At 47.6% G+C, this 14183-nt stretch overlaps 1 protein-coding gene across 4 annotated transcripts in view; it reads left to right on the top strand.

The window, feature by feature from the left end:
* The window catches only part of CALN1 (calneuron 1), a 186706-nt gene that overhangs the window by 26031 nt on the left and 146492 nt on the right, over positions 1–14183 (top strand). The window contains exon 1 of one of the 4 annotated variants that reach the window (XM_014953360.1): positions 1236–1549. The exons of 2 other annotated variants lie outside the window; for them this stretch is intronic. The gene's annotated coding sequence lies outside the window, so the exon portion shown is untranslated. Of the gene's footprint in view, positions 1–1235; positions 1550–11505; positions 11549–14183 lie in introns of those variants that run through there. One more of the 4 variants, XM_014953361.1, reaches the window with a different exon arrangement.

Genomic DNA, 14183 nt, shown 5'->3' with positions numbered 1-14183 from the left:
GCAGACGGTGCTCCACGGGGAACCGACCTGTTGGCCAGAGCTCCGGGGGCTTGCGGAGCGGTCCCCCGCGGGGTGCGGAGGGGTCCGGGGATGGCGGTGTGGAGCTGGGGTGGGGGGGAAGGTCTGCAGGCGTGGATGCTCTTCCCCTTTGACTTGGTCCCCCGTCCCCCCACGCGTGTGGTCCGTTCACGGGTGGGCTTCATTTGTCACCCCCCTTGTCGGGCTGCGGGCGCGCACACGCGTGTTTGTGGAGAGGGGCCCGCAAGTTGCCATGGAGCGGCGGAACATCACTTTTTGCTGCCCAGAGAGCCCTTTTTCCTTAATTCCCTGGCCCTCTCCTCGGTGGTGCCGCGGATGATGTAATGAGCGCTGGGTATCTATGCGGTGTCCTGCTCTTGGGGAGTTAGATAAGAATGAAGATCCCGGAGCAGGGGGAGCATCCTCCATCTGTTTGAATAGACGGGGCTCTAACGAATCTGTCAAAATCAGCAAACGTACGCGACGGAGGAATTTGGCCCCAAACACCTAGTGATGCCGCTGTCGGCAACCAAAAGACTCCCAGCCAGAGTCCTGCCCGTCGCCCGGATGCCTACGAATAGCTCTAATGTATGCAGCCCAGCCTCGTTTTATTTCAGATATAATTTCAGTCACCAGTTTTAATAGATGATTTGCAGTGATTGCCTCCTGATTTACCCACTGGAACGGCAAAAGGAGGGCTGAGCTGCCGGGCTTTGCTGGTGTCCTGAGCGTGAGCTGCTTCTCCTGTTACTCACCAGCAGCTCAGACCTTTTCCACCCACCAAGTTTTACTGGTTTCCACGTAGCACCTGCATCCCCCTTAGCCCTCGCTGCCCTGCGTCGCGCTCATCCTCTGGGCACCCCACCAGCCGGTCTCTGGCTCTCGAGGGGGGGCTTTTGGAGCCTGTTGCACGTCGTCGGGACACGGACGGGCTCCGTTGGGAAATGAGAGCGGGACACGAGCGGCTCGTGGGGGGCTGGCCGGGCTGTGGTCACCCCTGACTCCATCCCGAGGAGAGGTTCCTGGTCCTGCCTTGCTCCATGTGCTCGCTGGACTGTACGAGAGGATCTCCCCCATTGCCCGGGAAATCAAATTTCCCCGTCGTTCAGCTGTAAAATAGCTGCACGAGGCCGTGATTGGCACAGGACTGGATCGCCCAGGTTGCTTACATCACGTAGGCAGCTGCCACCGAAATGACACACTTGATTGAAGGCCAAAAGAACCATATACGTAACTGCCTGTGATTAAGCTCCATATGATGCCTCAGAGCAAGTAAAAACCCCTCCTTCATCTCATCTTGTTTGTAACGAGACAGCCGTTGCAGGGATATCATTTGGGTCATGTTGTGGCTTTTGGGGGATTTTTTTGGTTTTGTTTTGGGGTTTTGGTGGCTTGTTTTTTTGGTTTTTTTTTCGCTTCTGGCTGTAAACTTCCATGACCTGCACCAATCCACCGCTGCACCCTCGTGCGATGCCCCATGAGAGCCGGGTGCTGTAGTTGTGCTGGTAGCTGGGAATACAAATTTTACCAGGTAAGAGCTCTCATTGCTGGTTTTTTTTTTGGTTTTTTTTTTTTTTCTTTTTTTTTTTTCACAAGGAATATTCCAGCTGGCTTCTTTCGGGGAGGGAGAGGGTCTTTGCGGGCGTCCTTTCCCCACGGGCATGCATGTCTGGCGGTGCGACTTTATTTCTGGGAAGGGTTGGATGGGGGAAGCTTCATCTTTTCAGTTTTTGGGGTCTTTGTGGATGCTTCAGTGTTTTCTCCGGGTATGCACTGTACCTGTAGATAAATCCTCTCTGCACTGCACCTGTGGATAAACCCTCTGCCCTGGCTCCGGCGAGGCGGTTTGCGTCTCTCCGGGTGGGATCCCGACCGGGCAGGGAGGGATGGGGAGGGTGGGGGATCCGGGTCAAATCCTGCACCGGGTGAAACTTGGAGGTGGCGTAGGGACCACAGGGCTCCCCTCGGGGATGGCTCCGTCCTGCAGGAGCTGGATGCTGCTCCTGTGCCCCTCCGTAGCCTGTAGATCTCCTCTGGTTCTCTCAACACCTTCCCCTAACTTTTCGGTGGGGCAGGGTCAGCCTGGGGCCCGATCCTGCCAACTGATGGATTTCACCAGGGAACAATAACACTTTGCAAACCCCTCCCTGCTGTCGAATCCCAGGGCAAAACTTGTCTTGCAAAAAGGAAAAAAAAAAACAAAAAAACCCACCACATTTTAAGAGAAATAGCTTTCACCAATGGGAATTTAAACAAAATCTCCCTCTGTTGTGTCTGGTCTGCGTGGGGAGGCAGGGGCAGCGCTTCTCTCCCCGGACTCTCACTCTCTCTGACTTCATTATCATGCAGTTTTTGTCCAATCGTAACGTGCTTGAGGATTATGCTGATGCAGCTTATTCCTACCCTATCATGATATATGGTTATATATAAATATAGATGGATACATAAACAACATTTTTGTGGCCACTTGTCCCGGGCTTTCCTTCAACAGACTAAACCCCAGCCCCTTCTTGGTGTGTTCAAATGGCTGGTCCCGTGCATCTCACACAGCCTCCAGAAAACCTTCCTCTGTAAGTTACAATGCAATGCAAGTCCTTTCATTTTTTTTCTTCTTTAAATGACCTAATTTCTAAGCAAAATCATTGCTTGACCAGGGGTGAGATGATGGTACTATGCATGTTTTATCTCCCAGAGTTATTGTGGTCTGAACAAAATACCCACTGAGAAACTACTTGTGTTAGAAATACCAGTAAACATCATTTTAGTCGATTTGGGCACATATAACTTTATTGATTCGGCATGAAATATGGCAGGCGATCTATTAGGAGATGTAAAATAAAACAGGCAGAGCCTCTTCAGAATACATTGGGAATGTAGAACGGGTTTGGGAGCGTTCATTTTTAGCTAGGTGGATTGCTAAGGTAAACGGCAATGATTTTTTATGAGTCCTGTAAACAATACCAAGTCAGTTTTATTCCATTTTATACAATCCACAGCTGAAGATATATTAGCTCAGCAGTTAACGGGGGGAAATGGTATGTATGGAGAAGCTTTTCAAGACTAGGTAGTCTTTAATTGTATTTTTAACCTGTGAATGTGGTTAGTGTTAAAAGTGTAAGCAAGAAACTGAAGTAAATACTAGGTATTACGCAATAGTGCTTGGGCTACCATGAAAAGAGGGCAATAGAAACAAACTGTTTTATAGGTCTGCTTTTAATTAAATGCAGTCTGCTTTGATAAAAGCTCTAAAATGTGAAAATGTTTCTCAGAATACAGACATTAAGCAGTGGTAATTAAAGCCACAGTGTGGATTTAGTCTGTTGAACCTGAAGTCCATGGGTAGGACATGGAAAATGTATAGAAATTCAGTGGGTGGTTCTAAAGCTGCCCCCTCATTCCTTGAACTTCATCTCTGCTTGTGGAGGCTTACTGAGTATAATCGTATATACATTTTTACAGCATGATAAAAGAAAAGCTTAAACATCTGCACTGCATGCTGTCATTAGGTCTGTTCCTAGCTGAAGCTTTCAGGCAGCATATACCTCCCTTTTTCCTACGTTATCGAGCTGTTTAACCCGGATGGAGGTTTTGGATCCTCGCCGTTCCTTGCCTGTAGCCATGCCCTGCTGTGTTGGCACCCCAGCAGCATCCGTGGGTTCCTCCTGGGGTGCAGGTCTTGCAAAGTGGGGTGCTGAGTGCTTATCTCTGAGCCCCCGGCAGCAGACTGGTACCCAGCAGTGCTGGGGAGGGCTTGGTGGAGGTTCTGGTTTGGAGCTCTCTGAGCCATCCCTTTTCCTTCCCCTCCTGTATTTCCATCATCATCACAGGTGTTTCTTGTAGTTCTTCCCTGTGGTGTCTGCAGAATGGGTTTGGATATTTGTAAATGCAGCAAGGGTCAAAATCTGGCTGCTTTGCCTTTCAGATGGGGCATAAGCAGATACTGGCTGTGCCTGTGGTCACCTACTGTCCTGGAGGAGCCTGCGTGGGATGACACAGGTGACAGGACAAGAGGAAACAGCTTCAAGTTGTGCCAGGGGAGGTTTAGGATGGATATTAGGAAAAATTTCTTCACTGAAAGACTTGTCAAGCCTTGGCTTGCCCAGGGCAGTGGTGGAGTTGCCATCCCTGGAGGTATTTAAAAGCCAGGCAGACGTGGTGCTGAGGGACATGCGTCAGTGTGGGTTTGGGCAGTGCTGGGTTGATGGTTGGACTCGGTGATCTGAAGGGTCCCTTCCAAACCTGGTGGTTCCGTTCTGTTGTGTGACAGCGCAGGGGGCACGTGTGTGCAGAGAGCATCTGCGTGCACAGAGTTTCCTTGGGATCTTCTCATCCTGGATGCCAGCACGTTAACCAGTAACGTGAGCGAGCCCGAGAAGCTGGAAGCTCGCTCAGTCGAGGGAATGGACGCCGCTGATCTCCTGCATAAATTCCAGTCTGGCTTAATTCCTTCCTAACCGAAATTCTCTTTGTGTTTGTACTCGCTTCCTGCCGGGGGCCTGATTCTGCAAAGAGGTCAGTAGGGCAGAGCCGCGCTCCAGTTAATGAGCTGCCGCCAGCTCGTGGCTGCGCCGGGATTGATCCACTTTAATGAGGTTTTCTTCATTCTCCTCTGTTTGCAGGACCGTAGCTGTTTGCCTAGATACCACGATCATTGCGAAGGGTTACCCGGTCCCGCAAAGCCCTAGGCAAACAGCTGAGTAAACAGCCCGTTGGCTTGGGGGAGGCTGCCCGTGCTCCCAGCCTGTCCCGGGGAAGGTAACTGGAGTTTTGCCGTTGCCTCCTGTGATGGCTGTGCCCACCCATGTTTGAAGACCCAGACAGGTTTGGGATGCTAGTTGGCAAGCTTCTCAAAGGGTTTGAGGACATATCTAGAGGCTACCAAGGATGTCACAGAAACGTGTTCTTTGAGGTCTATTTATGTATTCATCCTTGATCTTAGATACTCTGCTCTGACCCCTTTTAAAAACTGCACTTTAACAAAAATGCCCTTTCTACACTTTTTTTTTTCTGCATATTGGTGACCTCCGCCAGGGCAGTGATTTCCCCACGGAGAGCTGTCGGCACATCAACTATTATGCAAATCAGATTCCAAATAATTGATCATCCCTGCCAGGTATTAAGGTTGGGAACAGCCAGTCCAAGAGTAAATCCCAGGAAAAACAAGAAAATGAAGTCTACATAACTGTTTTCAATTATTCAGTCTTGCTGGTTCTCCTTATGTTTCAAGAAGAAACATGCAAATCTCTCTGGGTCTAGCTTGTTTACAGAGTGCTCGTGGGTTTAAAATACAGCCAGCATCACATTTCTGTTGTACATTTCCTTCAAATAAATACTGAAATAAAAATAAGGATGCTGTAATTTGTGCCACCCCAAGAGCTAAATACTGCACTCCAGCAGGAAATGATCATTTTGGTTTCTTGGAACAGCTTTACTATAATCTTCCAAAGACCAGTAGCTCACAAAGAAAGAAGCGCAGACTTTCTCAACACAGCTCAGGGCTCCGTGATAGGATCTGGCTCATTCTGAATTAAGGTCTTGGATGGCGAGGTGCTCCAGCACGTGCTCAGACCCTGCTGGGACCAGGAAGTGCTTCAGCGCTTTGCAGCATCGGAGCTCCAGGGCTTAATCTCTGGGAGGAGGTCTTCATTCCTGCCCACCGCTGCGCACGTAGGGAGGTCATTGCAGGTCCGGGATCTACCTGTATACTCTTCCAGTAAGCAGCAAAATAGTATCATGGTCAGAGTTGAGCAGCTGCTCTGGGTGGACAATGCACCCTGGCCACCTTTGTCAGTGGTGCTGCAAGTCCTGTGTGTCTGAAGGTGGCTGGTGCCAAGGGTTAGGACAAGAGGAAATGGCCTCAAGTTGCGCCAGAAGATTAAATGGGAGAGTAGGAAAAATTTCTTCACCGAAAGGGTTACTGAACCATGGAAGAGGCTGCCCAGGGCAGTGGTGGAGTCGCCATCCCTGGAGGTATTTAACAGCCAGGCAGACGTGGTGCTGAGGGACGTGGGTTAGTGCTGGTTTGGGCTGTGTTGGGTTGATAGTTGGACTCGATGATCTGAAAGGTCCCTTCCAACCCAGAGAATTCTATTATTCTATACTTACAGTTTTCTGCATGGAGTGGTGCCATGAGCATAATGGTTCCTTTCTCTCCATAGCCTGTTCCTGGCTTAACAATACAGTTAACAATAACCAGCCCGGTGTTCTGGAAACTTCTTTTTTGAGGCAGGTCTTCATTTGGGTCAGTTGACCCTCTCCCAGCAAGCAAACTGGGTTCCTTTTTTTAAATCTGGACCCTCTCTTAAAGCTGGGCTGTAGTATGTGTATGAAGACACTTTCCCAGGAAAACTAATAGCCCTGAGTGTTTGCAGTGGGGAAATACTTGGAGTGTATCTTGGTTTGAATCTTACACTATGATCCACTTCAATTTGTACGGAAATTATTCCAGTGTTATGGTTACCCTCGCCTCTTTAATTACCTTCTGGCTCATTTATATACATTGATGGCTCCAGTCCTCATAGCTCCTAGGGAACTTTCTGTAGGAACCATCAGCTATTGCTTTTAAAAAATAACCCTCACCAGATGTCCAAAAGCCTCCTTTAAAGAAGAGGCCTGGCATAAGTCATATTTATTGGGAGTAATTAATTGTCCTGTTAAAAAACCTAAATGTTTTGGCATTTCATTAATAATATATAATCAACCAAAAGGCTATTTGTAATGTGCTACTTTGTTAAATCTGCTGTAAAAATTGTCATTATTTATATATTTCATGTTTATAATTACTCATCTGTGACGCACTCAGTCTGTTATGAATAATCCATTGTATATTGTTTTCTTAAATAGGATGCTTGCTCAGAGTGCTGAGGGTGCCAGCAATCGCTGCTAATAATGTCTTTGTGTCTGATTTATGCCTGTGAAGTGAAGGGAACTGGACATGAGGAAATGCACAGAAGCAGGCTCAGAAAACTGTCATCCAGACACTCTTGATAAGCAAACACTCAGCAGCTGCGGGGGGAGGCAGAAGAAAATGGTTAAACAGAACAGGGAAACAGGTTAGAAATACATTACGGGGCGGTTAAAGATGTACAAGTGATGTTTCCTTGCTGTTTTGACGTTCTCTTCATCTCAAGCTAAAAGCCCTGCGATAGGTTTTTTCTTACTGCCACCAAGGACCTCGTTACCCCCTGCCATCAGTTAGCTCCGTATTATCTTCTTGTGTTCTTCCACTCAGAGAAAAAATAATAAATGAGCTAAGTATTCCAGAAAAGGAGAAATCTGATATTTTTGCATTTGAGCAGCAAGGCCTGTTGAGGGGGTTGGTGTGATGGTGCGAGGCTGGTGGTAGGAAGCCCCTCTTGCACCGCTGACCTGCGAGGTGTGCTCAGCCAAATGTGCTCGGGGTTGACATTGTCCGTATCCCCATCTCCTGAGCGCTGGGGAAGCCGGTTGCCGGGGGTGGGCAGGTGGTTTTTAAGGCCCAGGAGGAGCACCAGAGCATCTGATCTGGAAAACGATATATCACAAGCCATTAGATCTCAGCCCGTTAACTCCAACACCGCGCTCGGGAGCTCGCGCTTGGCTGAAGCGTGTGTTCCAGCTGGTCTTGTCTGGGAGACAGCAATGTGTCACCCGTTCTGGTAGTTTGTTCCAATGGTTAATCACCTTCACCATTAAAAACTCTTGCTTAATTTCCAATTTGCGTGTTTATAGCCTTCAGCTTCCCACTAAGGAAGCCTTTTGCCTTGAGATTTTAGAGCTTTTTAGTAGCCTGCATTGTTTTCCTGTCATCAACTCTTACCGTGGCCTCAAACAGCCTTTTCTTGGAAGCCCCTGGATGATGCACACCATGGGCCCTGGCATCTCGTAGAGGAGCTGAACCCACAGGAAGGACCTGAGGCTGGTGCACGTAAAATGCAGCCTCCCCAGGGGTAAAAACTCCGCTTCCAAACTGATTTTTTTCATGTTTCCAGGTGAATTATCAGAGCGGAGGAAGACAGGAAGGTTCAGAGACTTTTGTTGTGTTGTTGGCTTTTCTTTTAGTGTTTAGTATCAGCTCAGAAGCTGTCAAAAACAACTGTGTTTTATATGAATATGGAAATTTTAGACTAACCCTGGCTAAACTCAACCCCTGCAATCCAAGGCTGGGACAGCAGTAGCAGAAAGTGGCTCTGGCAAAAAGAGGGAGAGGGCTGCAGAAAACCTGGCTGTGAAAGGTGAGGAGGAGTTTGGGGACTAAGAGGAGCTTGGGCGAACAGATGAAATGCTGGAGAGTCGGTTATGGTGGTTCTTTAATTATGCAGGTTTAAGCCTGTCTGGGAATGGAAAGGGAATATCCCCTTAGCGTGTGATGTGCCTGCCCTGGAGATACAGAGCTATCAAGCCATTGCAGTCCTCTCCTCCCAGCAGATTGAGCTGCGGATCAGTCTAGGCCATAGGTAAAAAAAAACAGACAACAACTATGGTTTAAAACTGTCTCACTGTGTTCTCACATGATCGGCTTTCAGACAGAAATGTGTATATTTTGTACTTGAGCCGGCGTCCGCAGCTCTTGCTTTCTGCCATGCAGCATTCAAAGGCAGCCGTGAAGCTTCAGTTGTTTAGCGATGTGATGCCTTTTAAAAAGTGACCTTTCTCTTCTTTTTAATTTCAAATTTTCTGGAGAAGGTGGGGGAAAAAAAACCCGACAGCACAAACCCAATTGAAGCTCCTGTCGCTTTGTAGTCCTGGAACCTGGAAGTTTGTCGCTCATGAAGTGCCTCTGTGGCACTTCATCCATTAGGCTTGTCACTCAGACCTTGTTTTCTGCATTTCAGAGGACTTTCTTCCCACTTACATCCTCAAATGCTGAAAATGGTCCAAGGTTTGCAAAGTCCTTTTACGCATTGATCCCCGTGGGGAACTTTATTGCTTGTATCTATCAGCAAGGAGATATCCATTTTCTTGGTCATTGTCTGAAATAGTGGAATATCTCCTCAGATATATGCCAATAAATAGTCACATAGAGCACAAATGCTGTGTAGGGTGTGATAAGAACGAGGGCGCACGTGGATATGGAGGGTCAGGGCTGAAAGTGGTCCCTGGGGACCAGTTTTATCACCACCAGCAAATGCACAGGGACTCTCACACGCCTGTGTGAGCACTGTGGATTAAGATCTCATGTTTGCAGTCCATGCATCCTTGGAAAAAGTATGAAATTAATCTGGATGGGTTAATTTGAAATTAATTTTGATGGGTTAATTTGCTGAAAATTTATATTTGTGTAAGTGCTGGGTCTAGATTCTGATAAGCAGAAAGTGGGAGCGCTCCTATTTTTCCAGAAGTAAAAGAACAACATTTTCAGAGGAAGCTTTAGGGCTCACCTGGACTCACAGCCCAATGACTTTGCATTACGGACTGAGGAAACGTGTCTTCCAAAAATGGCCCGGTGTGTTTACTGCTCTGACAGGCTGCAGCAGCGGACTGGGAGCAGGGAGGCTTCTCATCTTTCTCTTCCTGCAATAGATCTGTTTATATATAGCCCAAATGTGCCTTTCCATGTGTTTTGGGAGATTTGGCTTTATTGGTATCAATAGTCAGAAAATACAAACTTCCTCCAAGGTTTTCCTCCCTGGGAGGATCTATTTTAGGGCTTTCTTTTAAGGCTCCCTGTGCACCAGACCTTATTTTTCTCAATCCCAAGGCGCCCTTCCAAGACCCACTAATATTGATTTTGTAACTACAGCGGAAGCCATCTGCCTGAGCACGCTTTCATTCCCATGTCTCTTTATGCACCTGAGTTGAGACTGATTATACAAGTATTTTATTTTATTGCAGCAGCTTAAATCCTCACACCTCATTACGGAGCTCTCGATGTGCTCCCCTTCCCCTTCTCTGCATCCTCAGGGCTCCTCCCAGTGCCAAAATGACACTCTTTGGGCCCTTCAGACTTCCTAGCTTTGGTATCTTGGGCTCATATTGTAATTGAGGTGCCAAGTTTTTGCACACAATAAATTGGAAATAAATAAATAAATCTTTAAAGCTGTCGTTAGCATCAGTGAATGCAGGTGATAAGGGACAAAGTGACTTAGTGCTCTTCTTAGGGGGAGGATTTTGCCAAAGCCACGTGGCTGCAACAAAATGCTTGACTTGTGTTCCCTTAACTATATTGACTGTAAACAGAGAGATGGGGATTTGGTCCAGCTCTGTTGCTCCCACAGGATAACCACGACCCTCGGCTGTGACTGCCTCCTAGGGAGAGGGAAGGGATGTGGGCAGGGGCAACGACGAAAGGAAAATGAACCAGAGCAGCAATAAAGACTCTTTGGACAATTGGTTGTGTCCCCTGACTGATGCCTCATGCCCAGAACATGGAGGAGCAAATCGCCCAAGAATTTCCCAGGTCTATTTATTCTGCTCTTCCCTTTGGATCCTGATAGATACTACACAGTCTACCTGAAAAGATAATGGCAATCGTTCGGCTCTGGGGAAAATGAGATATTTTTTTTTGTTTTTGGAAGTCACTGCTCTTATTTGCCTTAGGTGTTATAACGTTGCTCTGCCCAGGGAGAAGTGTCTTTAGCACCGTTACTTCATTTGATGAATTTTTAAAGGGTTTTAGAGTGAGCTGGGGAACTTTACAGATACAGTTCCAGTTTCTCTACCATCTGGTTGCTTCATGGATTTTCTATGTATTCCTGTATTTTTTTTTTAAGCCTGCTTTCCTGAGAAAATGAGTCTTATGCTGCTGAACTGCACGTGTGTGCTTGTCCAACCGTGTGTGTGTGTTTTCCCATAGTATCAGCTTGAACCCTCTGCTCAACCTCAGCCAGATTTGTAGGAGAGAGGGAGATCTCAATTTTACCATCTTCCCATGTTTCTCCACCAGAATCGTTTCTGCCTGGTCTGTTTGACACCCGTGGGACTGTGGCTGTGGGGCCAGTTGGCATTCAGGATGGGGACCTGTTAGCCCAGGTCCCATAAAACCTGCTGGGCAGCAGCCAGGATCCACCAAATTACAGCTGAATACATGATTCCGGCCAGGTATAACATCCAGGCAGGGCAAATGATCTCCTGTGTTTTAGCCTGAGGCTGTAAAACCGGGATTGACTCTTGGGCATCATTTTGTGCTGCACGTAGGAGAGAGGTTAGCAAGAAATCTTTTCCAAATTGGTAACTACCAAGGGACATCCAGGATCAATACAAATTGATCCTGATTCCATCTTGTTGACTGATACTTAAGTTAAACCTTCCAGCTTAGTCGTCGTGTGGATTTTCAATTGGGTCTGAAAGCCTTTTAAAAAAACATATGACAAGAGCCGGTGAGGAATGCAAACCGGAGCGAGCGTAGACATGTGAGCATCGTGTAAATGCCTTTTTTTTTTCTTTTTTTTTTTTTTTCCTCCCGATGGCAAATTGCTTACGAACATCTTATAAATTTCACAAATGTGATTGTGCTGCAAGGAAAGAGCGAGGCTGGCAGAGCTGCTGCCGGGCGTTACGGGGGATGTAACCTGCTGGTGAGCTTGGCGCAGAGAACTGAAACCTTGGCAAGGTACCATGGTAACATTTCCATACACATGTTTATGGGTTCTTTGAGGGCTTTTTGGTTAAATGTCAATGTTTTCATGATATTATTCAAGGAGGTTTCATTGCTCCAAAATCCCACTCTGCCTTTGAAAACTGCTTTCAGTTTGCGAGTTGCTCAGTGGAAAATGTGTCTGTCTCGAGAGCTGGGAGATGGGGAGCAGAGCTCGCTGCTGGCTGCCTGCTCGGAGGTACAGCTCTGTGAAATGGGAGGAGAGCTGGGGCATCTTCCCCGTTCCCATCCAGAGGAGGTGAACGCACATTAATGCGAATTTAACATGTTAAAGAGACAGAAATCTGTTGGCACCCTGCCCTCCGGCACCAGCATGTGCTGCTGACCGAGCACCCAGGAAGGGCATCACCGTGGTGTGGGCTGGATCCCATCAGCACCGGGTCTTCTGTGGTTTGAGTCTACCCAGGGTCTCAGCTGGCACTGGAAGGAGCAGCTGTGGGCAAGCTTAAGGTTATTGTGTCTCTAATGTGGACATTTTGGCTAAATTCAAAATGAGCCTGGACCGGTCTGGCCGTGCTAGGACAGACCTCTTGTTCCCAGGTGGGCATCGGCCACCTGCACATTTCCATGAAGCTTTTTAGGTGTTTCAACACAGCGGGGGGGCTTTGCAAAATGCGGTGCTTTGCTTGATGAGCTCTCCCCAATACCCACACCTCGCAGTGCCCCTTTTTGCTGTTGTGTCCCCCCGCCCCTGGGTTTTGAGAGCAGGCTCCCTTCTGCAGGATGCTGAGCCATCCCGGAGCACGGCTGCACATCCCTGTCGGACATCTGGCACTGGAGCTGCTGCTGGTCTGGTTTTGAGCATCTCCTGTTAAAACTGGAGGCAGGCTGAGAGCTGCTGGAATTCAGCAGCTCTGCAGGGTTTCCGTTGAATAATATTGCAATTTTAAAGATAATAGTATACCTAGGTGGTAGAATTTAATCCAGGATTTCTCACTCTGGGATATCATGGGTCCCCCTCCAGTACTAAAACGCATTACAGGATCCCAGGTGGGAGCACTTCAGCCCTTGAGGGAGATGCATTGTCATTTTTTTAATGGCTGTAGAAGTGAAGGCACAGAAAGTGATTTCAGAAATGCTTTAGTGCACCTAAATGCATGGCTTGAGGCTACTCCAATGGTGGGTGAGCTCAGGGAGCGTGGGGGTCTGAGCTCCCTTCACCCAGGGCCGGTGCTGGCATCAGTCCCCAGCCCCATGGGCTTATCAAACGCTGCTCTCACAGTGCAGGGTCCACCTGGGCCTTTGCAGGTGTTAGATTTAAATCTCTTTAATTTGATAGGGTTTTGAAAAATCAGTGTAATTGCTTTTATATTGGGCGTGTGATTGTCAAGAGAATACATGGATCGATTGCTGCCTGAATACCGTGTGGTGGGACGGGGAGCTGATGGAGATGGTGCAAAGGGCTGGAAGAGTCTCTGCAGCCCCACTTGTCAGGACCTGGAGCGGTATAAACCTGGCGTTGCCTCCGTGTCTCCCTCTGGGTAGGTAAAATTGCCGTCTTAGCAGAGCAATATGTCAGAGTGAGCAATATATCAGAATGAAATACATTAATTGGCAAGTGCTGGGAAATTACAGATATGCTTAATGAAAAAGAAAACCTTGTTTACGGTTTCTAATGTGCTGCTGAAGAAAGTGGCTCCCAAATAAAAATACTTAAAATTACGATTAGGATTTATTTACATAATTACTGCAAGAGAAATTCTAGGTACGTGCTGAGCAGTGCAAGAGAAACCTCATGGCTTTTCTTCTTCTCTTTCCTGTGTCTCGAGGTTAGTTTGCTCTTGGTGAGTCTATTAAAGCTTTTACTAACTCAGTGAGACAAGAAGACATTTGTTACAAAGCTAATGAAATATATGTATATATATTTGTTTTATTGACTGTGGTAAGAACATATGGCTGAGTAAGAGCCAGATCATCCTTGTAATTGTAGTGTTGGCTGGAGAACGATTCAGTAGGTGGCACTTATCTCTTTATGGCAGAGCAGGCTGGTGTCCCGGCGTGGCTGTAGTGAGGATGCCCTTGGAGTTTGTTTCCAAGGGGCTGTGTCCCCCCCGCTGGTGTGAGTGAGATCTGCCAAAGTTGCCATATTAATTTATATTAACGGTCCGTTCCAAACTGTACTGCCCAGCGTGTCCTGGCCACCTTCCAGCCCCCGTGGAGACCCTGGGCCAGACCCTGGGTGGGTGTCTGGGTGGCTCTGTTGACTCTGCTGATTTATATCTGCAGCCCCCGTGGAGACCCTGGGCCAGACCCTGCGTGGGTGTCTGGGTGGAAATGTACAGTACAAAACGCAATGGGCCCGCGATGGGGCTGCGCTGATTGAAACCAGCCAAGGGTATGACAAATCTTCCTCTTAATATTTCAATTGACTTTGGCAAACTCGCCTCTTTCTTGTGTATCCTAAATCAATGTGTAAGTGCTGCTGACAGTAATTTCCACTTTTGTCTGTGCAGATGGCTGCCCTTCACTAGGCTGCGGTGTTTATACCTGCTAAGTTTGCAAACACTTTTCTGCTACAGCCTCCCATGGAGCAGTATTTTTCCGTAGCTGTCATATTTGTGAGATGAAAATGTTCTTTGTTGGGCCCGGC

The sequence above is a fragment of the Calidris pugnax genome, unplaced genomic scaffold, assembly GCF_001431845.1.
Source record: "Calidris pugnax isolate Ruff unplaced genomic scaffold, ASM143184v1 scaffold133, whole genome shotgun sequence".
NCBI lineage: Eukaryota > Metazoa > Chordata > Aves > Charadriiformes > Scolopacidae > Calidris > Calidris pugnax.
The sequence above is the reverse complement of the archived record's forward strand: the minus strand, read 5'-3'. Positions and strand labels throughout refer to the sequence as shown.